This window comes from Muntiacus reevesi, chromosome 5, assembly GCF_963930625.1.
Source record: "Muntiacus reevesi chromosome 5, mMunRee1.1, whole genome shotgun sequence".
NCBI classification, from domain to species: Eukaryota; Metazoa; Chordata; class Mammalia; order Artiodactyla; family Cervidae; genus Muntiacus; species Muntiacus reevesi.
In genome coordinates this window covers 34,929,538-34,955,402 of record NC_089253.1, presented here as the reverse complement: position 1 = coordinate 34,955,402, position 25,865 = coordinate 34,929,538, and the positions used below count along the sequence as shown (strand labels likewise).

At 43.2% G+C, this 25,865-nt stretch overlaps 1 protein-coding gene across 1 annotated transcript in view; it reads left to right on the top strand.

Moving 5' to 3' along the window:
- The first annotated feature begins 3,885 nt into the window (after positions 1 to 3,885).
- Positions 3,886 to 25,865, top strand: part of PRDM10 (PR/SET domain 10) — a 91,721-nt gene continuing 69,741 nt past the window's right edge. Inside the window, exon 1 of the mRNA XM_065937408.1 lies at positions 3,886 to 3,975. The gene's annotated coding sequence lies outside the window, so the exon portion shown is untranslated. The remainder of the gene's footprint in view (positions 3,976 to 25,865) is intronic.

Sequence of the window (25,865 nt, the reverse complement as noted above, 5' to 3'; positions counted from 1 at the left end):
TGGTTCCAAATTGGGAAAGGAGTACATCAAGGCTGTATATTGTCACCCTGCTTATTTAACTTACATGCAGAGTACATCATGCAAAATGCCGGGCTGAATGAAGCACAAGCGGGAATCAAGATTGCCGGGAGAAATACCAGTAACCTCAGATACACAGATGACTTCATTGGGAGGACTGATGCTGAAGCTGAAACTCCAATACTTTGACCACCTGATGTGAAGAACTGACTCATTTGAAAAGACCCTGATCCTGGGAAAGATTGAAGGTGGGAGGAGAAGGGGATGACAGAGGATGAGATGGTTGGATGGTATCCCTGACTCAATGAACATGAGTTTGAGTAGGCTCTGGGAGTTGGTGATGGACAGGGAAGCCTGGTGTACTGCAGTCCATGGGATCAGAAAGAGTCGGACAGGACTGAGCGACTGAACTAAACTGACTAGTACTTTCCCTCCCACTTACACTACTGTTTTAGTCCAGATCACCATCATTTCCTGTTTAAATCATATTGCAACAGACACTTACTATCCTTTTCTCCTGATTCGTTCCCTTCCCCACCATGATAAAGCTTCCTTGAGCAGTCTGAGTTGTCATTCAAACAAAACAAAATAATGTATCACATCTTTGCTTAGAACCCCCAACTACTTTAAATACAATCTTCTATATCATAGCCTTCAAAACCACATATGATCTGGCCTTTGCCTGTTTCCCCAGGTTTCTGGGTTTTTTATTTTAAGATGTATTTATTTATTTTTGCTGTGCTGGATGTTTGTTGAGCAACAAACATGGGCTTTCGCTAGTTACGGAGAGCAGGGGCTGCTCTCTAGTTGTGTGCAGGCTTCTCACTGCAGTGGTTTCTTGCTGCAGAGCATGAGCTCTGGGCCCATGGGCTCAGCTATTCCTTGGCATGTGGGATCTTCCCGACCCAGGGATTAAATCCTCATTGCCTGCATTGTCAGGCATTCTTTACCACTGAGCCACCAGGGAAGGATCCCCAGCCCCCAAGGTTTTTTTGAATCCCTATATTCCTTGCCCTGTGTTCCATCAACTCAGGCCTTATTGAATTTTTCAGTGTGTTAGCATAAAAGCTCCATAAAGGCAGGGATTTTTATGGGTTGTTTTTCCTTTTGTTCATAATGTTGACAAATCTCAAAGCACCTAGGACAGTGCCTGACGTATCAGAAGCATCTGGTGAATATTCATTCAGTGGAAGAATGAGTATGTGCAAACTTTTCTTTCCCTATCATGCCCTTAAATTTGCTGCTCTCAGACTGGAATGTTTTCCAGGACCTTAGCGTGGCAGGCTTTTTTTGTTTTTCAATCAAGTCTCAGCTCAAATGTTAACATCTTAGAAAAGATATCTTTGACACCTCTATTTAAATTGCAAGCGTTTTTCTCTCCTTTGCATTTTTCTGCTTTTATTTTCTTCAAAGCACTTATTGTTACCTGAAATTATCTCATTTATCAATTTTCTTCTGTAGCCTCTACCAGAATGTAAGCTCCATGAGAGCAGGGGCTCCATTTTGTTTTTGGTTCCCCATTCCATCTTCATTATTTACAATGGTGATTGGTACACAGTACATATGGACATGACTTAATGACTAAACAACAACATATTCAATACCGAAAGGAGAAAATTCTACTGTATGCAAATTTAATTTAAACATTTATCTAAAAGGCAGATTCCTGAGGTTCATTCCAAACCTTCTGAATAAAAAATCGCTGGGGTTGTGTCTACTCATCGATTTTTTGTGCAATCTAAGTTTCAATTTCTCCAAGTCCATGAGGCTAAGTTGGGCTCTCTAGTCCAGACAGCCCCATTTCTCATGGCAAGCTCCCTTTTTGGGTTCCTTGGCAACATTTAGGGTCACCAGGCCTCAGCTGTGATGCTCCCAATCCATCAGAGAGGATGCAATCATACTAAATCTGAGAACAGGGTAAGCTCTCTCCAGGGGCAGTGGATCTGTCCCCTTCTGGCATTGTCTACTCACCACACCAGACCTAAAAGTGGGTCTCTTAACCAACAGAATCTTTCCTAAGGCACCTACTATACAGCACAGGGAACTCTGCTCAATGTTTTGAGGTAGCCTAGATGGGAGGGGAGGAGTTTGGGGGAGAATGGTAACAGGCTATATGTATGGCTGAGTCCCTTTGCTGAAACTATCACAACATTGTTAATTGGCTCTACCCCAATATAAAATAAAAAGTTGTGGGACTTTTCCTGGTGGTCCAGAGGTTAAGAATCTGCCTGCCAATGCAGTGGACACGGGTTCAATCCCTGGTCCAGGAAGATACCCACATGCCTCGAGGTAACAAGAGAAGCCACCACAGTGAGAAGCCCGTACACTGCAACTAGAGAGTAGCCCCCACTCTCTAGTAGCCCCACTTTCACAGCTAGAGAAAATTTGTGCACAGCAAATAAGATCCCGCACAAAAATAAAATTTTAAAATGTCAATAAAATAAAAAGTTAAAAAAAAAATTTCCTAAGGCCACTGACTTCCGCATATCTATATCCAGTGATGAGTCAACAGCACCTCTCACTATAAATGTTAAGGTCTGCCTCATCCAGCCCAAAATATGCTTTCTTTTCAGTTAAATTCAACAAATATTTAACGACAGCGTGCACAGGGGTCTATGGAGGAACAAGCCATTGGCTAGTCATCAAGTTGCTTACAAGATAGTCAACTGTCTTGAAATTCTAAGGACATGTTTTCCCAAGATTTCCCAAACTTTGTTTCCAGTTTTTAAAACACATAACCGTAAAGAGGATATCGTTGAATGAATTTTACCTCCTCCTCACCTCCCGTCCCTATTTTCTACTCTCGAATCTTTTACTTAGTTGTACTTTTTTCTTGGTTAGCTAATAGTTTAGCAATTTTGCCTCTTTCATCGTCGTTAATACTTTTATCCGTTTAAATTCTAGTGTGCTGTTTTACATGTAAATTCCCCTTAATCTTCAAAACAACGTAGCAAGGTAGATGTCACGGACAGGGTAACTGCACCCTGAAGGTCCGAAGGTTCAAGATCTGTTCAAGAGCTAGTTGTCATTCATATTAGGGGCGGGGGGATTAGGGCTGCTGTTTTGCTGTTAAATCTGAGCTCAATTTTATGGGATGGTACGATGTGGAAACCTGAGGTTAAAAGAGCGAGTGAAGCCCTGGGTTAACCAGGGTTGAATAAGATCATGTTTGTGAAAATCACTTCCTCTGAGCACGGTAACGGGGAGAGGAGAGAGCCGGCGTGGCGCTCTAGGGTTCTGCCGGGCTGAGCCCAGACTCCGTGGCCCGGCTCCAAGGCGCAGGGGCGCAAGTCCCGGCCGCGCTGCGCTCGGGTGCGCGCGTGGCGTGGGCTCGGCGGGGCCTCCGCAGGTCGGGTGCCCAGGCGCGGCTCCCGGGACGCGGGTCCTCGGGAGCCTGCGGGGAAGGCTGGGCACCCGACGAGCGGCCCCTCCTCCGGACCTGGGGCACAAGTCTCCCCACTTGGGCAGCCGGGGGTCCCTGCAAGCTGTCCCGGCCCTGAATCCGGAGAGTCGGCTTCTCTGATTGGCTTAGAGCACAAACGCAGGCGAGCGCTGCCTGAGTCGCGCTCTTTGATTGGATTTGAAACGAACAGCAGAACACGAAATAAAGAGGCCTTCCGTCATTGGGCCATCGTGTGAATCTCCTTTTGGCTTCTCCGCCGACTGAATTAGCGTCTCAGGATCTCGGTCATGAGTCTTAAATCTGGGCCTGTCAATTCGCCCCGGCGTTACTCGTCTCTAGGCGAGGCACGGAGTTTACAGAGTTCAACCAATCACATAAGGCCGAGATCAGGTTGCCAGGCAGGTTATGCTAATGAGGCCCCGCCTTTTATGCTGCTCCCACTCTGCGGCGGGAAGAACCACCTGGAGGTGGCGGGGGGGGTTTGATTTCCATCACCCCTAGGGAGAGAGGACCGGGGACCCGCTGATCTCCCAGCTCCCCTCACCCAACGTCGTGTAAGTACCTAAAGGATTAGGGGAACCGGATAAGCCAGAGTCCAGAGTACCCCATCGACTGGGAGGGTGTTTCGTCTTTGCTTAGTCCCACCCAAAATGGCGCCAAGCTCTTTCCGCGTCTCAGAGCCCGGTCGGGGCCAACCGACCGCGGACCCGGGTGGGGGGGGACTTGATGGTGGTGGTGGGGGGGAGAAATCCCGGCGGCACCGCCCGATGGTACAGTCCAGCCGGGGCTGGGACGAGGCACCTCACTCGGGGTGGGGGGTCAAACCATCTGCACCTTCCAAGGGGAAAGGGGCGAGATCCGCTCTCGGAGCCCTCCTGGCGCTGCGATCGGCCATGGCTCCGGCGCTTCTTCGCCCTGCCTTCCCCGCGCGCGGCCTCCCCCCCGCGACCCCCGAGCGGCTCGCACGCTCCGCCGGCCGCGCGCACCTCTCCTCCCCTGCCCGCGTTGGTTGGGCCGGGACGGCAGTTGGGCGCCCTGCGCGCTCCTGCGGCGGCGGTTGGCCGGGCGCTCGGGGTGCGGCGGGCCGTCTCGGCCGGCGGGCGCGGGGGCGGCGGGCTCCGTGGACCGGGCACCCTGCTTTGTCTCGGGAGGCCGCGCCGCCGTCCTGCCGTGGATTCCTGGTGTCCCCGGGACCCGGCGAGGCCCTGCTCGGACGGCGTGGGGGTGGCCGGCGTGGGTCGCTCGTGGTGGACGGTGTCCGTAGTGGGCAGGGCGCGGGCCGAGGTCCACGTGCGCTCGGGGTCTAGCCCGAGGCCTCTGGGGAGCCGGTTGGTGATGCCAGCCGACCGTCTGCTTTCCTTAAGCGCTTTTGAGTCTGCGGCCCCGTATCAGGCCCTCCACCGAATAGAGCGAACGCAGCGCTCTGGAATCGCGGGCGTGCGTGCCTGCCTAGCCTTGCCTGGCGGGTTGGTGCGTTTCGTTCCATTTTCAGTCAGCGTCTGCCTACGTCTAAGCATGAGCCGGTTCTGGGTCTGAACCCGAGGGTTCGGCGCCTGAGCCGTCCCACCCACCTAGGCCCTGTGCCGTCTGCGCCTGTTCAAATCTGGCCTGGCTCGTCGTCCCCAAACGGTCTTGAAACTCAAAAGCAACCTTCCTTAAAAACAGAACTGCTTGTGACGGTTTGCGGCCTCCGGGTCAGACCCGCTCCTTTGTTTCTTTTTCTACCTTTTGCTGGAAGCTTTTTGAGGGCAGGAAGATACGCGGCGTGCCCCGGGTACCCTCCCACACACTCCTCCCATGGCACTGCAGCAGCTTCCACGTTGAGAAGCCGTGCTTACATGATGCTCTAGAAATGAAAAAGCAAGATTGAGAAAAAAGATAGATTGAGGCAAAGCCATCCTTAAAGCAGCGTTGATTCAATCTAATATGTTTACAAAGTAACTTCTGTGTTTTTAAATGAAGTGAAATTGACATAAAGTGAACAGTTTTCGTACTAGATGCACATTTAAAATTTTTGAACCAAAACTTTTTTTTTTTTTCACTTTGTAACTCTTATTTATTCCTTGCACCCATTCTTGGCTCTTCTTTGTTTTGCAAGGGCGCTAAACTGCTGTCTGCTTTTCTGAATAAGCCATTTTCTTCTAATGTTTTGCAGTATGCCCCACCTCAGGATAACGTGTCCATCGAGTATGTATGGTAGATAAGGCGAAGCTCAGGTCTTCAAGGGCCCTCAGTACTTTTTAAGATACTACGGTGGTATAAGGGATAGTGTATCAATGCAGTGTAATCCTAAATTGGTTGGCACTGGTTCAACCTCCACGTGTCTGAATTTTTTTTTTTTCTGGTTTTAACAGTAAGGCATGATCATTGTAGAAAATAGAGAAATAGTATATAAAAAGTAAAAATTAATCTGAAGTTCAATTACCAGAGATAGTTTCTACTAGTATTTTGGTTACTTCAAATCTTTTGTATGTGCATGGAAAATGTTTTTACAAACTTGTTATGTGGTTTTCATATCTAGTTTTTTTGGGGGGGGGTTGTTTACTTATTATTTTTCTCTTTTAAAAATGTAGATAGTTACCTAATGACTTCACTGATGACTTGCTATTTTCAGTAGTTTTTCCCCATTATTTGAAGGGGCCATCATGAAATCCTCTGAACTAAAGGAATTAGGAAATTTGGATCGTTCTGTTTTTCACAAGTAGAATTTATTGATTGCTGTTTAAATTTATCATAGGTAACCTAATGAAGTAGATTTCTGAGTAATAAGTAGAGTTGTTTGAAGAGTTGAGAAATACTGAACTGTAATTTTGGTTTCCTTAGTAGGCTTACATATATACCCTGTCATCCCAATGTTGGATTTGTTTAGCCAGAGTTTGTTCTAAAATAGAGTACTGATATTCTTTGACCTATGCCCGGTAAAATTCGGTCTTTCCCCACCCACTTAAGTCCCAGAGAGTGTAGACACACCCTGTCCAGCCATTTGTATGATTTTCACAAGCAGAATTTATTGACTACTGTTTAAATTTGTCATAGGTGCTCTAATAGATTAGCAGTATTGGTCTGGTGACTAGAAAGAGCCATGAGTTAAGGAAATGCTATGGCCACCTCTATGTAGAATGGTCCCACTGGAGTTCTCCTGGGGATCTGGTAGGGGCAAGGAAGGTGAGAGGGTAGCTTTTCTGACTTTATTATGTTGGTCATTCTCGAACCCTTCCTCTCCCTCTGTGGCCTTATGCTGTTTACATGAATTACTGCTTAAGGGGTGTCTGGCCTGGGTCGTATTTATTCTCTGAATTGTAAGCCTGGTTCAGGACTTAACCTGGGACATTCTGAGCAGTAGCCTTTCCAGTTTTATCTGCAAAGCAGTTTATTTGCCCTTTCTGTGATACTTGATACATTACTGTTAGTACTGAAACATTCTTCCCAGTCCCTTTCCAAAGTCCTTTGGTGGTTTCAGGCTTCCCCTTGCCCAGACCTTTGTAGATTTTAAATGTTCAGGTTGTGGACAGCAACTGCCAGTAGGTTCTTTTTGGATAACTTTGAAATATTCTAAAGAATTGGGGTTGAAGAAATGGAGAGGGAGGAGAGAGACTATAGATCCTCCCAAGTTACAGTCATAGCAAGACCAGCTAAAAATGTGGTGAAAACACTCATTATAAAATTATAAAACACTCATTATTGCACATTATAAAACAATAATGTGCAGGGCTTTAATAACTCCAAACATAGAGATTGCTGGAAGGTGAACCTGCAAACATCCTCATTTATCTCAGCATTGGAACACTGGAGCCGAATCCCCACTTTTCTACCCACATGCTGCACTCTGACTCTCTGATTGCAGCCACAGTCTCTTCCTAACTGTCTCTCAGACCTGCACTGTCTGGTCCAGTGGCTAGTGCCATGTGTGTGACTTACAGGCCAGATTTTGAGATTTAGTGTAAAAACAATGAAATATTTCAATTTCTAAAATACTGATTACGTGTCGAAATGATAATATGTTGCCAATCCCATGTTAATAAATATATTATTGCAATTAATTTAGCCTGTTTGTACTTTAAACAAATGTGGCCGTTGTAAGATTTGAAATTATGTTTATGGCTTGCATGTGTGGCTTTGCCTGATAACAACAGCCACCTTAGTCCCGTGGGGCCGTGTGCTCCCAGGCGGCAGTAAATCATCATACAGTGTATTATCTCTGTTTCTATAGTTTCAACCAAAAGATACTGCTTATGGTAGATGTATCTGATTTCTTTTAGTGCTTTATGATAGCTCTCACAGAAGCACTATTATTCTTCTGAAGAATACCTTAATCTTAAAACCACTTCCAGGTAATTGAGTTAACTGTTACTGAATTAATATATTCAATTAATCACTGAACTTAAAATAATGAAATGACATCTGTTAAGCACATAATCCATTAAAGAAAACGTTGAGCTAAGCATAATCAGCTGAATTTTCCCCAGCTTGGTCTGCTACTTACTCATTGATTTTTATAATGGACTGTTTTTCACAGATTTAAGAAATATTTCTGAGAGAAACTTGAAATTGAGAAAATCAAGCTCACGATTTATTTTTTTCTCCTGTGATTGAAGAAAAGGCCACAATTGTTTGCTTTTAAGTGTGGAACACTTTGGACCAGCTCATGGGACAACTATCCTTTAAACACAGTTAAAAGAATGGTATTCTTTTGGGACTTCCCTGGCGGTCCAGTGGTTAAAACTCTGCTCTTCCACTGCAAGAGGCATGGGTTCCATCCTTTGTTCAGGGAAGTAGGATCCTGCAGGCCAAGTGGCCTGGCCAAGAAAAAAAAAGTAGATGAGATACTATACTTAAAAAAAAAAAAGTCATATTATTTTTGTTTGATTTTACTACCCTGTGTGATGGTTTGATGCAGTGTCCAATTTAACAGCATGGGCCCTCTGGGGCAAAAAAACCCCCTATCTTCAGAGCTCAGCTCAATTGACTGGCTGTGATCTTTGGCCCACTAGTTAACTTCTGTAAGCCTTCGTTTCTTTATCAAATTATTAAATTAGTTTCTTAATTATTGATGGGGTGTAGTAGTACCAGGCTTGCCAGGTGGCACAGTGGTATGGATCTGCCTGCCAGTGCAGAGATGCAGGAGAGTTTGATTCCCTGGGTCGAGACCATTCCCTGGAGAAAAAATGGCAGTGCGCTCCAATATTCTTGCCTAGGAAATCCTGTGAACAGAGGAGCCTGGTGGGCTACAGTTCATGGTGTCACAGAGAGTCAGACACGGCTGAGCACACACAATATCGTGGAGCAACCATTTGTGCTCATTTCTTGCTTCCTAAATGTGTTGTAAATTCCTAGAAGCTTGGAGCATTTTTTTAGTCCCCTCATACAGAATGCAGCTTGAAAGTGCCTTTTAGTTGTGCTGTGCTGTGTTTAGTCTGTGTCCTGTGGGAATAAAGGAGTGAGTGCAATTAACATAAGACATTCAAGTACGAAGGAGAATTTTCCTCCCTCTCCTTCACAATTCTTACTTTTCACCATCTTGTTGGCATTGCTTGAAGGTTTTGCTTGGGGGTTATTTTCTTGGGGGTTATTTTCAGTCTCACCGCAAACCATCATTATAGGCAAACTTGTTATAATGTTTTTCTGATAGAGGAATAGCTGTAATCCTTTGACTAATTATTGCTTTGTGTTTGACTTTTCACGTTTAATTCTTACTGTGTGGTAGTGGCAACAGGGGTTTACAAGTGAAAAAAAGGAGACATAAGTTTAGCATAAGAGTGGTGGGAGCAAGAACTGGGTCCTCAGTCCCAGGCAGTGGTGTGTATTTTTATAAGATTCAGCCTCTTACTCATTATTTATTTATCTTCTCTTTTATCCTTTTTCTCTTAAAGTAATGAATTGAAAGTTTTCTGGATTTCAGGTGCTTCATAACTTGATAAACAAGCACCAGCGGCCAATAGCCATTTAGGACACTTGTTTATGTAACACATAAGTTTTCTCAAGTATGTTTAAGCCACTGAAGTAAGGTGTGAAATAACCACAAAGCAATAGTTCTAGAATTAAAACTAAATTATGGAGCAGTAATTGTACTTTGATTAACTTTGTTTCATTTAAAAATTTTAAGAAAGTTGAAAAGAAAAAAAATCACAGAAAATAAAAAACAAAAAGAAAAGGAAAACAAAAACAAAATGAAATTAAAAAAAAAAAGATAAAACAATTTAAGGAAGTTGATCCTTATATATATACATAGTTTTCCCAAACCTTAGGAATCTCATTGAACAATTGTATCTTTTTATACATCATTTTAAAAATCATCTCTTTTTCAGATTTGTGGTTTTTCAACAGTTATAAACTATAGGAGGTATATTTTAATTCTCACAAAATCTTTATAAGACCGCCACATAAAAAAATCCAAAACTTTACTGAGTGACTCCGAGTAAACTCTAAATAAATGGAGAGACTGCTTTGAGGACTGAAAGATTTAATATTGTAAAGAATCAATTTTTTGGAAACTGACTTACGGATTTAATGTAATCCTAGCAAACTGAAAAGCAAAAACTAAACAAGCTAATAAATTTTTTGTCAAGGCCTGAGATAAAGCAAGACACTCTCAAAAAAGAAAACGAAGTTGGAAAAACTTATGTTCCAGAGATGAAGAAGAGTTAAATAAAGACAGTGTGATCCTGGCACCAGGGTAGAGCAATAAACCAACTGAACACCCCAAGGAGTCCAGAAACAGTCTCTCACACAGTCAAACATTTGATTTATGACCCAGGAGGCATGGCAGATAAAAGGCCAAACAACACAACTTTAAGAAGTTGACATTGAGAACTAAATTCATGACCTCAGTCTAAAGAGGGTATCTTTATTTAAGATGTTACCTGCACTAACAGTAAGGGTAAAAGTCTTGAGCAGGCACTTCTGAAAAGAAGAAATCCAGTTGTCTAATAAACATATGAGAAGGTGCTCAACCTTGTTAATAATCAAGGAAATGCAAATTACAGCCAGAGTGCTATGTTACTGTGAACCTAAAGTTGGCAAACACATACCTAACTTGAAGTTGGCAATACCAAGTCCTGAAGTTGTTGTGCAATAGAACAGTCATATCTGGCTGGTAGAAATAGAAACTGGTATGACCACTTAGGAAAACCTTTTGGCATTGCCTGGAAAGTCAAAGACATGCAGACGCCAAAGCCCAGTTATTACACTATTAGAGAAATTCGTATGCATCACAGAACCCGGAAGGATATTTGGGGTAATTAATTTCCCTGATATGAGTTGACTGAATTCGTATTTGAGGGCTGCTGTGTTCTGTAAATAGGTAGCTGTATTTTGGCACAATGGTAAATAAATATTTTTTTCCTTCTCTGATGGATCTTTTAATATCCAGTCTGGTCTTCATTTCCTAAAACAGTTGGGTCTGACTCTTTGCAACCTCATGGACTGTAGCCCACCAGGCTCCTCTGTCCATGGAATTCTCCAGGCAAGAATACTAGATTGAGTAGCCATTCCCTTCTCCAGGAGATCTTCCTGACCCAGGGATTGAACCTGGGTCTCTTGCATTGCAGGCAGGTTCTTTACCATTTGAGCCACTAGGAAAGCTGTAATATCCAGTCTGGTCTTCATTTCCTAAAACCATGCTGGGGCACAGAATAGGCCTTTAGTAAATATTTTTATGTTTAAAAATTATTTGAATTTTTATAGTGAGTACCATTCACTATAGCTTTGTAGTTGCTTATCCCTGGCTGTTGATTAATTTGCTCAATTAAATCTGTGAGTTCCAGTTGTCAAGATCAAGATAAAGAACTCGCCTCACATCCAGTATTTTCCCACCGCTCTGTACTGAGAAAACACTTTGAGAAATGTCCTGACTTGTACAAGATATCTCTGAATACCAGGCCAGTGGTGAATGCTGGCTTCCTATGAAGTGAAGTGAAGTGAAAGTTGCTCAGTCGTGTCTGACTCTTTGTGACCCCATGGACTATGCACCCATGGAATTCTCCAGGCCAGAATACTGGAATGGGTAGCCTTTCCCTTCTCCAGGGGACCTTCCCAACCCAGGGATCAAACCCAGGTCTCCTGCATTGCAGACAGATTCTTTACTGTCTGAGCCACCAGGGCAGCCCGAGAATACTGGAGTGGGGAACCTATCCCTTCCACCTCAGATCTTCCTGACTCAGGAATCAAACCAGGGTCTCCTGTATTGCAGGTGGATTCTTTGCCAACTGAATCAGGGAAGTCCCACTGGCTTCCTGTAATAGTTTTATGAAGTTGGAGGAGGTTGAAATTAGAACAGCATATTAATTATATGCCATTAATACAGAGTTTTTATGAAGGCAATAACTGCCTCATTGTGTCATCTGTCTGGGCATACTATTTTGTTAATCAAATGCTTATTTTTGACCATTCCGTGTTTCATACTTAACTTTGTGAACAAGGGACCAAGGCTGAGGAGTGAGAATTTGATCATGAACAGTAGGTGAGACCCATATTACCTGTTCACAGGGGGACTGAACTGGATACAGAGGGAATTACCTGGAGCCAGTGTCATCTGGCTTCTTAGTCCTGGGACAGAGCCATGGTCCAGTCTGCTGGAACAAAAGGCTGGGCTTATTTCAGGAGTTGAGTGTTTCATGCAGAGTGAATGGGTAGTCACACTGTCTTCTCTTGATGATGTTAAGTTAGGAAACCTGTGCTCTAGAATAATTTCCTCTATGCAATTTAAATACTTTTTTTTTTTCTAGTTAAAACACTTTGAAGCACTTGAATTTATTGAGGGAACAGCTTAGTACTTGAGATTATGCCTCTTAACATGACCTGGTATTTTATGCTAACCTGGATTTGTGATCATCGAGTCACAGTTACCACCTGGAGCCCTCTGTTAAGTGCGGGTTCCAGGGCCCCAGAAGACCCACCTGCGAGTCTCCTATTTAGTTACCGCGATTGTTGTTTCAGTGAGGAGCTTGCGATATGTGGGCCAGATAGCTTTCTGCCTATAGGTGTGCCTGGGCCACAGACTGTGCTTGTACTCTTGCCAGTTCTCTCGAGAACAGATGCTTCTGTTGAGAAAGGGGGCTGGAGGGATTGTGCTCAGAGCTGTGTTATCTGCAGTCGGAAAACGTGGATGCTGCATATTATTTGATGAGTCATTCGTATCAATCGTTCAGTCTTCAGATGTTCCTCATAGACCCATATTTGCATACAAAGCTTGTTTCAAATATTCCTGGTAAGTGCATGGAATGGATTTGCTTGTTATCACGTGGCTAAGGAAAGCTGGAAAATCAAGTGTGCATGAGAGTAAACTGATTGGCAAGGAAGACCACCTGAAGTAACCACCACCAGCCTTTTCAGAATTCTAAGACATTCATACCACAAATGTATTAGAGAAGCTGGTAAGATGCATATTTTGAAGAAGGGTATAAAGATTCTTGCTAAGTTTTTGTTTAGTAATAAAAGATGTCTCTTTTTAAAAGGTGACTTTGGGCACTAAAGTTCTGTTTTTCTTTCTTTTTGGCCACAGTGCACAGCTTTCTGCATCTTAGTTCCCTGACCAGGGAGACTTAAGCAACCGCCCTTGGCGGTGAAATTTCAGAGTCCTGCCACTAGACTGCCAAGAAATTCCCATGAATAATAATTAATAATTATTATTTGGGGGTAAATTGATGCAATTATTTAATTTTTAAAGTTTTTTTTAGATTTTTAAAGATTTTTAAAAAATTTTAAATTTTGAATTAAATTATTTAACAGATTTAGTAGATATAATTCATATGCCATAAAATATACCCATTATAGTTAATTTTTTAGCTTATATGCAAAGGTTTGCAGCCATCAACACAATTTAAATTGAAAACATTTTCAGCACTGCAGAAAGAAGCCCTATATCCATTGAGTCACTCCCATTCACCTGACAACCCCATCTCCAGGGGATATTTCTGTCTCTATAGATCGCCTATTCTGGACATTTCATATTACTAGAACTTACAAGTAATCTTCAGTGGGCATCAGCCATCAATAGTTACTAATATCATGAAGTTGGAGTACGAGTTAAGTGCTCTGATCATTACCTGTGCTTATTGCTCAGTTGTGTCCAATTCTTTGCAACCCCACGGACTGTAGCCCGCCAGGCTCCTCTGTCCATGAAATTCTCCAGGCAAGAATACTGGAGTGGGTTGCCGTTCCCTTCTCCAGGGGATCTTCCCGACCCCGGGATCAAACTCAGGTCTCCTTCATTGCAGATGAATTCTTTACCATCTGAGCCACCAGGAATGCCCAGTCTTTGCCCAGTGCTTCCTAAAGGCAGTTCCTGGCGTCAGTATAATCAGTCCTTCATATTGCCTTTAGAATGATTCTCCAAAAAAGTGTTATTACAGTGATAAAATATGTTTCTTGTCTTTATGCAAGAGTTGACTGACTTCAGCTGACTTCAGCATCCTCTGGAGAGGTTCATAAACAAAGACTCCTACTCTTCCCCTCTACCTTTGCAGTGGAGAGAATCTAGAATTTCAAGAGTGAGACTCTGGAATGTGTCTTTTTGCCTAGGCCCTTAGGTGAATCTGATAAAACCAGTTCACGGATGTTGGGAACTGTAATTCTTCACCTTGAGGTCTCAGAGCCCATCCTTAACTGTGTTTGAGGCTTTTCTCTCTTGTACCCACACCAGTCCCTGAGCATAGCCTCAATTTCTGTTGCCTTTGAAACCTTCTCAAGCTGTGTTCGTCAGAAATACCCTTACATTTACTCTAGAAGCAAATATTCTCTTTCTTTCTGTCTCTATCTCCCTGTATATAAAGATTCTTGATGTTTATTGCCAAATGGCTTCCTCGAAGGTTAGCATTGATTTAAATGCCCATCTTTTTTCTTTCTGAAAAACAACTTGAACATGTTCTGTTGTTCATTCTGTTAATTGATGTGCCAACTTAATCCCTATCCTTTCCTATTTTCTGCTGTAAAATAAAAATTATTCTTTATTAAAAAGAAAAACAGCTTGAGGTATAATTCACGTACCATACAATTCACTCAGTTAAAGCATACAGTTCAGTGGCTTTAGTGTATTCACAGTTATACAACTGTCAACACAATCAATTTTAAAATATTTTCACAACTTCAAAAGAAACTATATCTCTTAGCCATTACCCCCTAATTCCCCATTTCACTCCAATCCCTGGGCAACCACTTATCCATTTTCTGTCTCTATTGATTTGTCTTTTCTGTTATTTCATATAAATTCAATGTGTGGTCCTTTGTGACCAGCTTTTCACTTAGCAAAGTTTTAAAGGTTCATTCTTATTGTAGCATGTTTCAGTATTCTTCTCCTTTTGCTGAGTAGTATTCCATTATACGGATGTACCATATTTTACCTCTGTTCATCAGTTGATGAATGTTTAGGTTGTTTCTACTTTATAGCTATTATGAATAATGCTGCTAAGAATGTTCATGTACAAGTTTTTCTGTGGACCTATGTTTTTATTTCCCTTGGGTTCCTTTGGGTTTTTTATACCTTGGTGGCAAAGCTCTGGGTCATTTGGTTAACTCTGTTTAGCCTTAGGAAATCACCAGACTGTTTTTCAGTGATTGCAGCATTTTACATTCTCACCAGCGGTGTATGAGGGTTCCCGTTTTCCTACTTACTCACCAACACTTGCTATTAGCTGTTTCTGTTTCAGAATTTCGAATGAAATTGAGAAGATTAAAGTACACTGCCAAAATAAGCATAATAGAAGCTAGATCATTAACAAAGGCAACTTTGTGTAGTTAGTTATCATAAAAGATGTTGCCAGTGTTAAAGATATAGGTGAATATTTTGCTGAAGTTGAGGGTACACAAACTATGTTCAGTGGGCTTCCCTGGTAGCGCAGCTGGTAAAAAATCTGCCTGCAGTGCAGGAGACCCGGGTTAAATCCCTAGGTTGGGAAGATCCCCTGAAGGAGGGATAGGCCACCCACTCCAGTATTCATGGGCTTCCTTGGTAGCTCAGACAGTAAAGAATCTGCCTGCAATGTGGGAGACCTGGGTTTGATCCCTGGGCTGGGAAGATCCCCTGGAGGAGAGCTTGGCAACCCGCTCCAGTATTTTTGCCTGGAGAATCCCCATGGACAGAGGAGTCTGGCAAACTACAGTCCATGGGGTCGCAAAGAGTGGAACATGACGGAGAGACCAAGCACAAGCTATGTTCAATTAGCATTCTGAAGTTGCAATATGTTGTATTTTTTCCTTATGTTCAACTAGGATTCTGAAGCTGCAGTATGCTGTAGTATTTTCTTAGCTGGGAAAACCTTTACTGTTAGTGGAGAGTTTACAAGTGTATCAACTGAATTTCAAGAATGTTCTGCTTACACAATATCAGGTGAAGAACCAGGGGTCCTCTTTCCTCTTAACCTTAGGAGTCAACTTGAATTGTTAAGGTGTATTAATAATTAGTATCAGTAACAGGAAAAGACCCTGATGCTAGGAAAGACTGAGGGTAGGAGGTGAAGGGAGTGACAGAGGATAAGATGGTTGGATGGCATCACTGATACAGTGGATGTGAGTTTGAACGAACTCTGGGAAATAGTGAAGGACAGGAAAGCCTGGCATGTTACAGTCCATGGGGTTGCAAAGAGTCACACCCGACTTAGTGACTGAACAACAATCAGTAACAAGAACAACTACAACCAAGAGCATTTGCCAGTGTTTCCCAGGTGTCCACTGGATAAGGGAATGGCAAACCACTTCAGTATTCCTGCCTTAAGAACCCCATGAACAGTATGAAAAGGCAAAAATATATGACACTGAAAGATAAACTCCCCAGGTCGGTAGGTGTCCAATATGCTGCTGGAGAAGAGTGGAGAAATAACTCCAGAAAGAATGAAGAGGTGGAGCCAAAGCAAAAAAATGTCCAGGAGTAGATGTGGCTGATGATGGAAGTAAAGTCCGATGCTGTAAAGAACAACATTGCATAGGAACCTGGAATATTACGTCCATGAATCAAGGTAAATTGGAAGTGGTCAAACAGGAGATGGCAAGAGTGAACATTGACATTTTAGAAATCAATGAACTAAAATGGACTGAAATGGGTGAATTTATTTCAGATGACCATTATATCTACTTCTGTGGGCAAGAATCCCTTAGCAGAAAAGGAGTAGCTCTCATAGGCAACAAAAGAGTCTGAAATGCAGTACTTGGGTGCAATCTCAAAAATGATAGCGTGATCTCTGTTTATTTCCAAGACAAACCATTCAATATCACAGTAATCCAAGTCTATGCCCCAACCAGTAATGCTGAAGAAGCTGAAGTTGAACCGTTCTATGATGACCTACAAGACCTTCTAGAACCAACACTGAAAAAAGATGTCCTTTTCATCATCTTTTCTGTAATATTACAGAAAATATTACAGGTACTGGAATGCAAAAGTAGGAAGTCAAGAGATACCTGGGGTAACAGGCAGACTTGCCGTTGGAGTACAAAATGACATAAGGCAAAGGCTAACAGTTTTTCCAAGAGAATGCACTGGTCATAGCAAACACCCTCTTCCTACAGCATAGGAGATGACTCTACATATGGACGTCACCAGATAGTTAATACCAAAATCAGATTGATTATATTCTTTGCAGCCAAAGATAGAGAAGCTATACAGCAAAAACAAAACCAGGAGCTGACTGTTGCTCAGATCATGAACCCCTTACTGCCAAAATCAGAGTTAAATTGGAGAAAGTAGGGAAATCCATTAGACCATTCAGGTATGACCTAAATCAAATTCCTTACATCGTGTACAGTGGAAGTGACAAGTAGATTCAAGGGATTAGATCTGATAGACAGAGTACCGGAAGAATTATGGACAGAGGTTTGTGACATTGTACAGGAGGCAGTGATTAAGACCATCCCCAAGAAAAATACAAAAAGGCAAAATGGTTGTCTGAGGAGGCCTTACAAAAAGCTGAGAAAAGAAGAGAAGCTAAAGGCAAACGAGAAAAGCAAAGATATATCCATCTGAATGCAAGGTTCCAAAGAATAGCAAGGAGAGATAAGAAAGCCTTTCTCAGTGATAAATGCAAAGAAGTAGAGGAAAACAATAGAATGGGAAAGACTAGCGATCTCTTCAAGAAAATGAGATACCAAGGGAACATTTCATGCAAAGATGGGCACAATAAAGGCCAGAAATGGTATGGACCTAACAGAAGTAGAGGATATTATGAAAGGGTGGCAAGAATACACGGAAGAACTGTACAAAAAAGATCTTAATAACCCAGATAACCATGATGGTGTGATCACTCACCTGGAGTCTGAAGTCAAGTGGCCCTTAGGAAGCATCACTATGAACAAAGCTATTGGAGGTGATGGAATTCCAGTTGAGTTATTTCAAATCCTAAAAGATGATGTTATGAAAGTGCTGCACTCAATATGCCAGCAAATTTGAAAAACTCAACAGTGGCCACAGGACTGGAAAAGATCAGTTTTCATTCCAATCCCAAAGAAAGGCAATGCCAAACAATGCTCAAACTACCGCACAATTGCACTCATCTCGTACGCTAGTAAATGCTCAAAATTCTCCAAGCCAGGCTTCAACAGTATGTGAACCAAGAACTTCCAGATGTTCAAGCTGGATTTAGAAAAGGCAGAGGAACCAGAGATCAAATTGCCAACATCTGTTGGATCATCAAAAAAGCAAGAGAGTTCCAGAAAACCATCTACTTCTGCTTTATTGACTACACTAATGCTTTTGACTGTGGATCATGACAAACTGTGGAAAATTCTTCAAGAGATGGGAATATCAGACCACCTTACCTGCCTCCTGAGATACCTGTGTGCAGGTCAAGAAGCAACAGTTAAAATTGGACATGGAACAATTAACTAGTTCCAAAATGGGAAAGGAGAATGTCAAGACTGTATATTGTCACTGCTGGTTTTTAACTTATATGCAGAGTTCATCATGTGAAATGCTGGGCTGGATGAAGCACAAGCTGGAATCAAGATTGCTGGGAGAAATATAAAAATTTCAGATATGCAGATAACACCACTCTTATGGCAGAAAGTGAAGAACAGAGGAGCCTCTTGATGAAAGTGAAAGAGGAGAGTGAAAAAGCTGGCTTAAAACTCAACATTCAGAAAACTAAGATCATGGCATCCAGTCCCACCACTTCATGGCAAATAGATGGAGAAACAATTAAAACAGTGAGATACTTCTTTTGGGGAGCTCCAAAATCACTGCAGATGGTGACTGAAGCCATGAAATGAAAAGACACTTGCTCCTTGGAAGACAAGCTATGACCAACCTAGGGAGCATATTAAAAAGCAGTGACATTACTTTTCTGACAAAAGTCCATGTAGTCAAAGCTATGGTTTTTCCTTCCAATAGTCATGTATGGATGTGAGAGTTGGACCATAAAGAAAGCTGAGCGCTGAAGAAGTGATGCTTTTGAACTGTGGTGATGGAGAAGACGCTTGCGAGTCTGTTGGACTGCAAGGAGATCAAACCAGTGAATCCTAAAGGAAATCAACCCTGAATACTCACTGGAAGGACTGATGCTGAAGCCGAAGCTCCAATACTTTGGCCACCTGATGCGAAGAACTGGCTCATTGGAAAAGACCCTGGTGCTAGGAAAGATTTGGGGCAGGAGGAGAAGGGGACGACAGAGGATGAGATGGTTGGATGGCATCACCGACTCAATGGACATGAGTTTGAGCAAGCTCTGGGAGCTGGTGATGGACAGGGAAGCCTGGCATGCTGCAGTCCATGGGGTCACAAAGAGTTGGACATGACCGAGTGACTGAACTGAACTGAACTCACCCACTGTGAGGTGGTCTCCTCTGTGTGTGGTGGTGATGGCGATATCTGAACAAATGTGATAGTGCCATTGTGGGCATGACACAGGTCATGGTTGCGGAAACTTCAGAAACTATATCTTGAGACATCAAGATCTGCACCTGGGGCTGAAATGAGTGGACTTCTCAGAGAGTGTCTTTTAGTGCCATATTTGGCTAAGCATTTTCCATCATATTTGGCTTTGCGTTTACTAGGACTGATTTTGATTTTGTGTCAGGTGGGAGTGGCTGAGTTCCATGTACCTTGATAATCTTACAGTTGGTGTGATTTCAGTTCCCCTTAGGATATTCGCATTTGCTAGTTTATGGTACTACATAATGTCTTGAGTAATTTACTTTTTCCCTTTTGTGTTTTTTTCTTTTCAGCTCATTATAGTTGTAAATATTGATATCATACATAAACTTAGCTTCTTTACCACGGAAGCAGTTATACACCATCATTTTTGTGGTAATGCATTATATATTTATCCTAAGAGGGTCTTTGTTAAGTAACAAGTTTCCTCTGAGGCAGGAGACTCGCCCTGAAACAGTGGTGACTGTCTGCTCCTGGCCGGATTCCAGGTGCTGAGGGCCCTGCCTTGCCCCATCGGGTGAGGGTGCTCTTGGGCAGCTGCATTCCCCTGAGGCAGGTGGCAGGGGACACAGACTCTGCACAAAATGTGTGCATCACTTAACTGATGGTGCATGCTCTGTAGAGTGTTATGGGAGAGCAGCATGGGGACAGGGAGCAGGAAAGGCCTGCTGAGGGGGTAGCACTGACCTTGAAATCTGAATGAGGAGGAGAAGGTGGCCATTTGAATCCTGGCAGAGCCTCTATGAAAGCCCTGAAGGCTGGCCTGAGCCCTGGGAGGGTGTAAAGCTGGAAGGAGAAGGAGAGGCTGACTGGCGCAGCCTTTAAGGGTTGACCCAGCGAGTGAACTTATAAAGGAGGTGGCAGAGAGGCCGGAGGAAACCAGGGAAGTCCATATTAGGAGGTGGAGAGAAGAGTTTAAGGAGGGTGTGAATGTTGCATAGGTCAAGTGAGATGAGAACCTGGAGAGGTAGAAGAAGAGGCCAACTGGGGAGGGAATGTGGGGTGAGAAAGTAAGGAAGTGAAGGTGGATGTAGACAGCTCTTTATTGCTTGTAAGAGCAGCAGAGAGGGTAGGTGAGCAGGGAGGCGGGCTCAAGGGAAAGTTTTTTTATATGTAAACAATCAACTGAAATAAAACAGCTGTTTTAGAAAAGTGCACAGTAAAGTTAGGAGATACTGTTCACATTTGCTGATGTGAATGTTCCAACAGGGAGGGAGCTGTGATGCTGCAGAGAGGCATAGGGTCGGGTGCAGCCTCTGAGGGGACCGGTGGACACTGGCTGCCCGCCAGCCCAGGTGGAGAGCCTGGCTTGGGTTAGACAGGGGACATTTCCTTCATCACAGTGTACCAGGAAGGATGAGGGGGGAATATTTCATTTCAAAGTTGGGAGAATCACATTTTAATAACAGCACAATATTTTTAGACACTGCCTATATTCCAAAGCTTTCTCATTGCTTTTCCAGTCCTCAAAAAAGCAATGACCTGTTAAGTGATTCTGGGTGTAGATTGCTTGTGATTTGTTGTATCAGGTATGTCACATCAGAGTGCTTTTTTTACCAGGGTCTGCCGTAAGTGGTGTCCACAGATTTTGAGAAACACAGTCACAAGGTCAAAGAGAAACTGTTTTCCAGTCTCATCCCCCTGGGATTGCCCTCAGTTTCCTCCCGAGGCAGCCAGTTCTGAGTGGTCAGATCCAGGGGAGAGGTGCTTATTAAAGTGTGCCCCGCTTTCTGCACCTGCTTTCCCCCTTGGAGCATTTTCTGATTCCCAGGAGGCTGGGAAGCTGGTTGGTAAGAGCTGCTGAGAGGCGAAGAGACAGGTAGTGCTTTAGGCTGCCTTGTTGGGCTGGAGAGATAAGACATTCTGGGTGAAGGGCTGCAAAAGCTATCAGAACTGAGGGACCAGCATCCCAGAGGCAAGGAGGCAGCCTAATGCACCATACCCCACATCTGGTTTTTCCCTCGAGGTATTTGTTGACTAGGTTGGGCTGGTCGGGAGGCTCGCAAGTCAGGCCCTAAGCAGCTGAATAGCAGAGTGGGATTTGGGTAGTTTTGCTTTGCTGAGAAGAAAAAAATTGGAATTCAGAGCCCACCAAGGAAGAGGCTCCCTAGGAAATATCTTGAAATTCTCATTGCCACTTCCAGAAGGTCAAACCTAGGAGGAGATTCTGTTTTCTGGTCCTTCAGAAACTGCAGACCGGCCTTGAGTCAGTTTGATGGAATGCAGGGCCCTTCTGCAGCCTGCTGAGGGTGGTGGGGGAGTGGTGGTGCCTTTGGGAGAGGGTGCCATGAGAACTCAGGAGCTGGTGGCTTTCTGTTCCTTGATCCACACATATTCACTTCGTGAGCATCCCTCAAGTTGGATGCTCCTGATTTGTGTGCTTCTCTCTAGGCCTGTTGTTTTGTCATTGTTGTTCAATCACTAAGTCGTGTCTGACTCTTTGTGACCCCGTGAACTCCAGCACATCAGGCTTCCCTGTCTTTTGCCATCTTCTGGAGTTTGCTCAAACTCATGTCCGTTGAGTCAGTGATGTCGTCCGACCATCTCATCCTCTGTCATCCCCTTCTCCTTTTGCCTTTAATCTTTCCCAGCATCAGGATCTTTTCCAATGATTTGGTTCTTCACATATGGTGTCCAAAGTTTTGGAGCTTGAGCTACAGCCTCAGTCCTTCCAGTCAGTATTCAGGGTTGATTTCCTTTAGGACTGACTGGTTTGATTTCCTTGCAGTCCAAGGAACTCTAAGTCTTCTCCAGCACCACAATTTGAATGCATCAGTTTTTCAGTGCTCAGCCTTCTTTATGGTCCAACTCTCACATCTGTATATGAATTCTGGAAAAACTGTAGCTTTGACTATACAGACCTTTGTAGGCCTGTGATACGCTGCTATTTGAGATTTCCACCTGAACTCTTGTAAGAGAAGAATGGAGGACTCCTGATAGATTTCTCTTTGAAACTGCCTTCACGTTTTGCCAGCCAGCCAGCTCTTCTTTGTAGAAAAGGAAAAGCAAACATCAAGGTTTACCGTTCTTTAGAACTCAGACTGAGTGCTGGTTCCTTTTGAACTCTCAAGGATATGAATGTAGAATTGTCTGGCTTAGACCTCCAGCATGTCCTTAGTCTGGGTTTTTCTTTCCTTTAAGTGTACAGTAGGAGTTGTTTTGAATGACTTGATGGGGTTCTAATGCATTGCTAACAAACTGTCAAATGGGGTGGGAGGATCAATCTTTGTTTTTTTTGGTGCATGAAAAGTTCTTATCTGAACTAGGAAATAAAGCCCACATTTCTTGGGCTGACACAAAGAAAGAAAGATTTGCTGGCATGCCTCTTTTGAGGCATGAAGAAAGGAGTGCCACAGCCCTGACTGGAAAAAAATAACCTTCTTTCAAAGAAGAGTACCGTTAGTTCATAGGCTCTGAAGCCCTTTTTTGTGCACAAGAAAGGCAGGAGGAATTTCTATAGGGAATTTTGTACAATTTCTGTAGGGAAGTGGAAAGCAGAGACACACACAGAGAGGAGTAGAAACGGCCAAGGCGACCATTTCAGACCTGCTTGGTATATCTCATTCCTTGCTTGCTGTATTTTCTAATCTGTTTTTTTTTTTTTTAAAGAGAGAAAATTCTGTTCAGCTCTCTTCTGGTTACACAGTGTCATTCTTGTTTATGTCCAGAAACAAATTAGAAAGATTGAGCCAGGTTTGAGCCCTGGCCCTGGCCGTGAAGCGCCAAATGCTAACCCCTGGCCTGTGGGGATTCTGTCTGCAGAGTGTTTAGGTTGTAACAGGCGGTTCTGGCTCTGTCTTGTTAATATTACAAATGCCACTTATGCTGCAATTTGTCGGCCGTTGTCTCCCACTCACTTATCTGGTTTCTGAAGGTCTTTCTGGAGTTTTTCCACTGGCATAAAATTTTATCTGGAGTTTTTCTGTAGTCTTGTGCATTTCACTATTTACTTCATTGCTAGCATTTGTAACAAACATGAGTGGCATTGGTAGAAGAAATACCCGGAGGACCCCATTATGATGCCTTTTTCATCCTTTCTTTACCCTTAGACTTCTCTGCTTATAGGGAAATATCCCCAATCCATAACTGCTTAATTAAAGCCTCCTCTTTTATTTGGCACCTAGTCAAAGATTTGTTATTATAATTTAAAAAATTTCTTTTATAAAAAGAAAAAAATTTCATGAAAAGCTTTTATAAAAATCTGGTTCCCTGATTATTTTCTTTCTTAGAAACTTCTTTTTTTAGGCATATTTCCCTTCCCTGAAAGTGTGCTTATTTTATTAATAGTTCCTTGTAGAGTTAGAAAATGTTATTTTAGTCCTACTTCTCTGCCCTCACTTACAGGTTCCCAGGAGCTCTTGAGCTGGGGTCAGAGTGGTTCCATGGAACTGGGCTCTGACAGACGGAGTGACCTCAGGCTGACCAGACCCAGAACTGTGGTCGAGTTGGCACTCTGGTCCCTTTGCCTTTTGTGATCTGTAGGCCGCTCTGGCTGAGGTGAAGCCCGAATAAACAGTGTCTGCTGGGCGTGGGGCACCTTTCCAGGCAAGTCAAGAATGTTGCTATAGTTTTCACTTCTCATTTTCATTTTTTCTCAATGAAATTACAGTAATTTGTTGTGAGTTTTTAAAATTGAGAAACTCTGTGATGGAGTATTTGGTCTTCCCCTTTTCAGCAAGAATGGGGAGTTTGTGTTGAAATCTGTGTAATTTTGTTTTGTGCCTATTGTTACTTCCCCCCCTACCAATTCCTGTTCACCATTTAGAACCAAGTTCAGTTTTTAGAACTGGTAAGAAAAAGATGCTTCTTTCTTCCAGATATCAATGAAATGTAAAAATCTCAACTTCCCCATTCCAAATGAGTGAACATTGTAGAAGCTTTTCTCTCCCAACTTATAATGGATTAATTTATTTATTAAAATATAGTTGATTTACAGTGTTGTATTAGGTTTTGGTATATAGCAAAGTGATTCAGCTATGCACATGTATATATTTATATACGTTTTCACAATCTTTTCCATTATAGATTATTAAAGACTATTGTCTACAGTTTGCTGTCCTATACGGTCGGGCTTTGTTGTTTATCCATCCTGCATATTGCTAGGTTGCGTCTGCTATCCCAAGCTCCCAGTCGATCTCTCCCCAACCCCACCATAACCACAAGTCTGTTGTCTATGTCTGTGAGTCTGTTTCTCTTTTATAGATATGTTCATTTGTGTCATAATTTAGGGCTTCCCAGGTGGCTCAGATGGTAAAGCGTCTGCCTACAATGCGGGAGACCCGGGTTCAATCCCTGGGTCGGGAAGATCTCCTGGAGAAGGAAATGGCAACCCACTCCAGTATTCTTGCCTGGAAAATCCCATGGATGGAGAAGCCTGGTAGGCTACAGTCCATGGGGTGGCAAAGAGTCGGACACAACTGAGTGACTTGACTTTCACTTTAGATTCCACATGTAAGTGATATCATAGCATATTTGTCTGTCTCTGTCTGACTTCACTTCACTTTCAGGTCCATCTGTGTTGCTGCAGATAGCACCATTTTGCTCTCTTTATGACGGAGTCATGTTCCGTTACACACATATGTTCCCTGTCTTCTTCATCTGCCAGTCTGAACGTCTGGTCTTATAGCTTGCAGGCTTGCTGCAGCACCTCAGTCACGCAGGGATGGTCAGGTGTGCAGAGCGGGGCACTTGCTGTGACAATGTCCTGTCGTGTCTTCTGAATTGTGAGGTTAATCAGCTTTCTTGGGTGTCATGACGTTAAATCAGCTGAACGGACTGACCGTGACTCCTCAGGCCGGTGCTGGCACACGGCAGCCCGGCCCGTCCTGAGCTTGGCCAGGCCACACTGTCTTCCCTCGGCTGCACCAGGCTCACGAGCCAGAGGGCTGCCTGGATGGAAGCTTCTCTAAGATGGAAGCTGTCCTAGATGAGTGGTTCCCAAACTACCCTCTCCCCAAACAGTGTTCTCGAGCTAGGCCAATGTGTTTTCTCCATTTAAGTAAAAACAATGGATAGAAATTTCTTAATTTTGAGATTCTTATCCCATGAAATTTCATTAACTGTTTATTGCTTTTACTGCCAATCAACTTAGCACTGGGAGGTGACAAATGAACAAGGAGTAAAAAAAGTTAGTGGAAGATGTGGAAATACCTAGTCTTGCTTAATTGGATAGTTTAAAGAGCTGTAAAATGAGATTGGATGTGATATTTATATGTCTCAGATAATGGAGCCATTTATGCTGAAGTCTTAGGGCAGTGATCTTAGTTTGTGGATGGTGAAGCAGGGTGGTGTGGGAGCCTCCACCTGGGCTCAGAAGCAGGTGCCCGAGCTTGTATCACAGCTCTGCCACATACGGACTCCTCCCAGCTCTGTGACCCTGGGCAAGTCACCTAACCCCTCTCTTTCTGTCCCTCACCTATAAAGTAGAGACAATCATGTACCAACTTCATGGTTATTGTGGAAACTAAGTGAATCCACCCATGCAGAATACTTAGAATATGTCTGGCATATAGTGCTATACAATGTTATGGAATGTCGTTTTGTGACGTTAGAGGTAAATATTTCATGGTGAGAACTCTGTGGTCCTGTACTGTG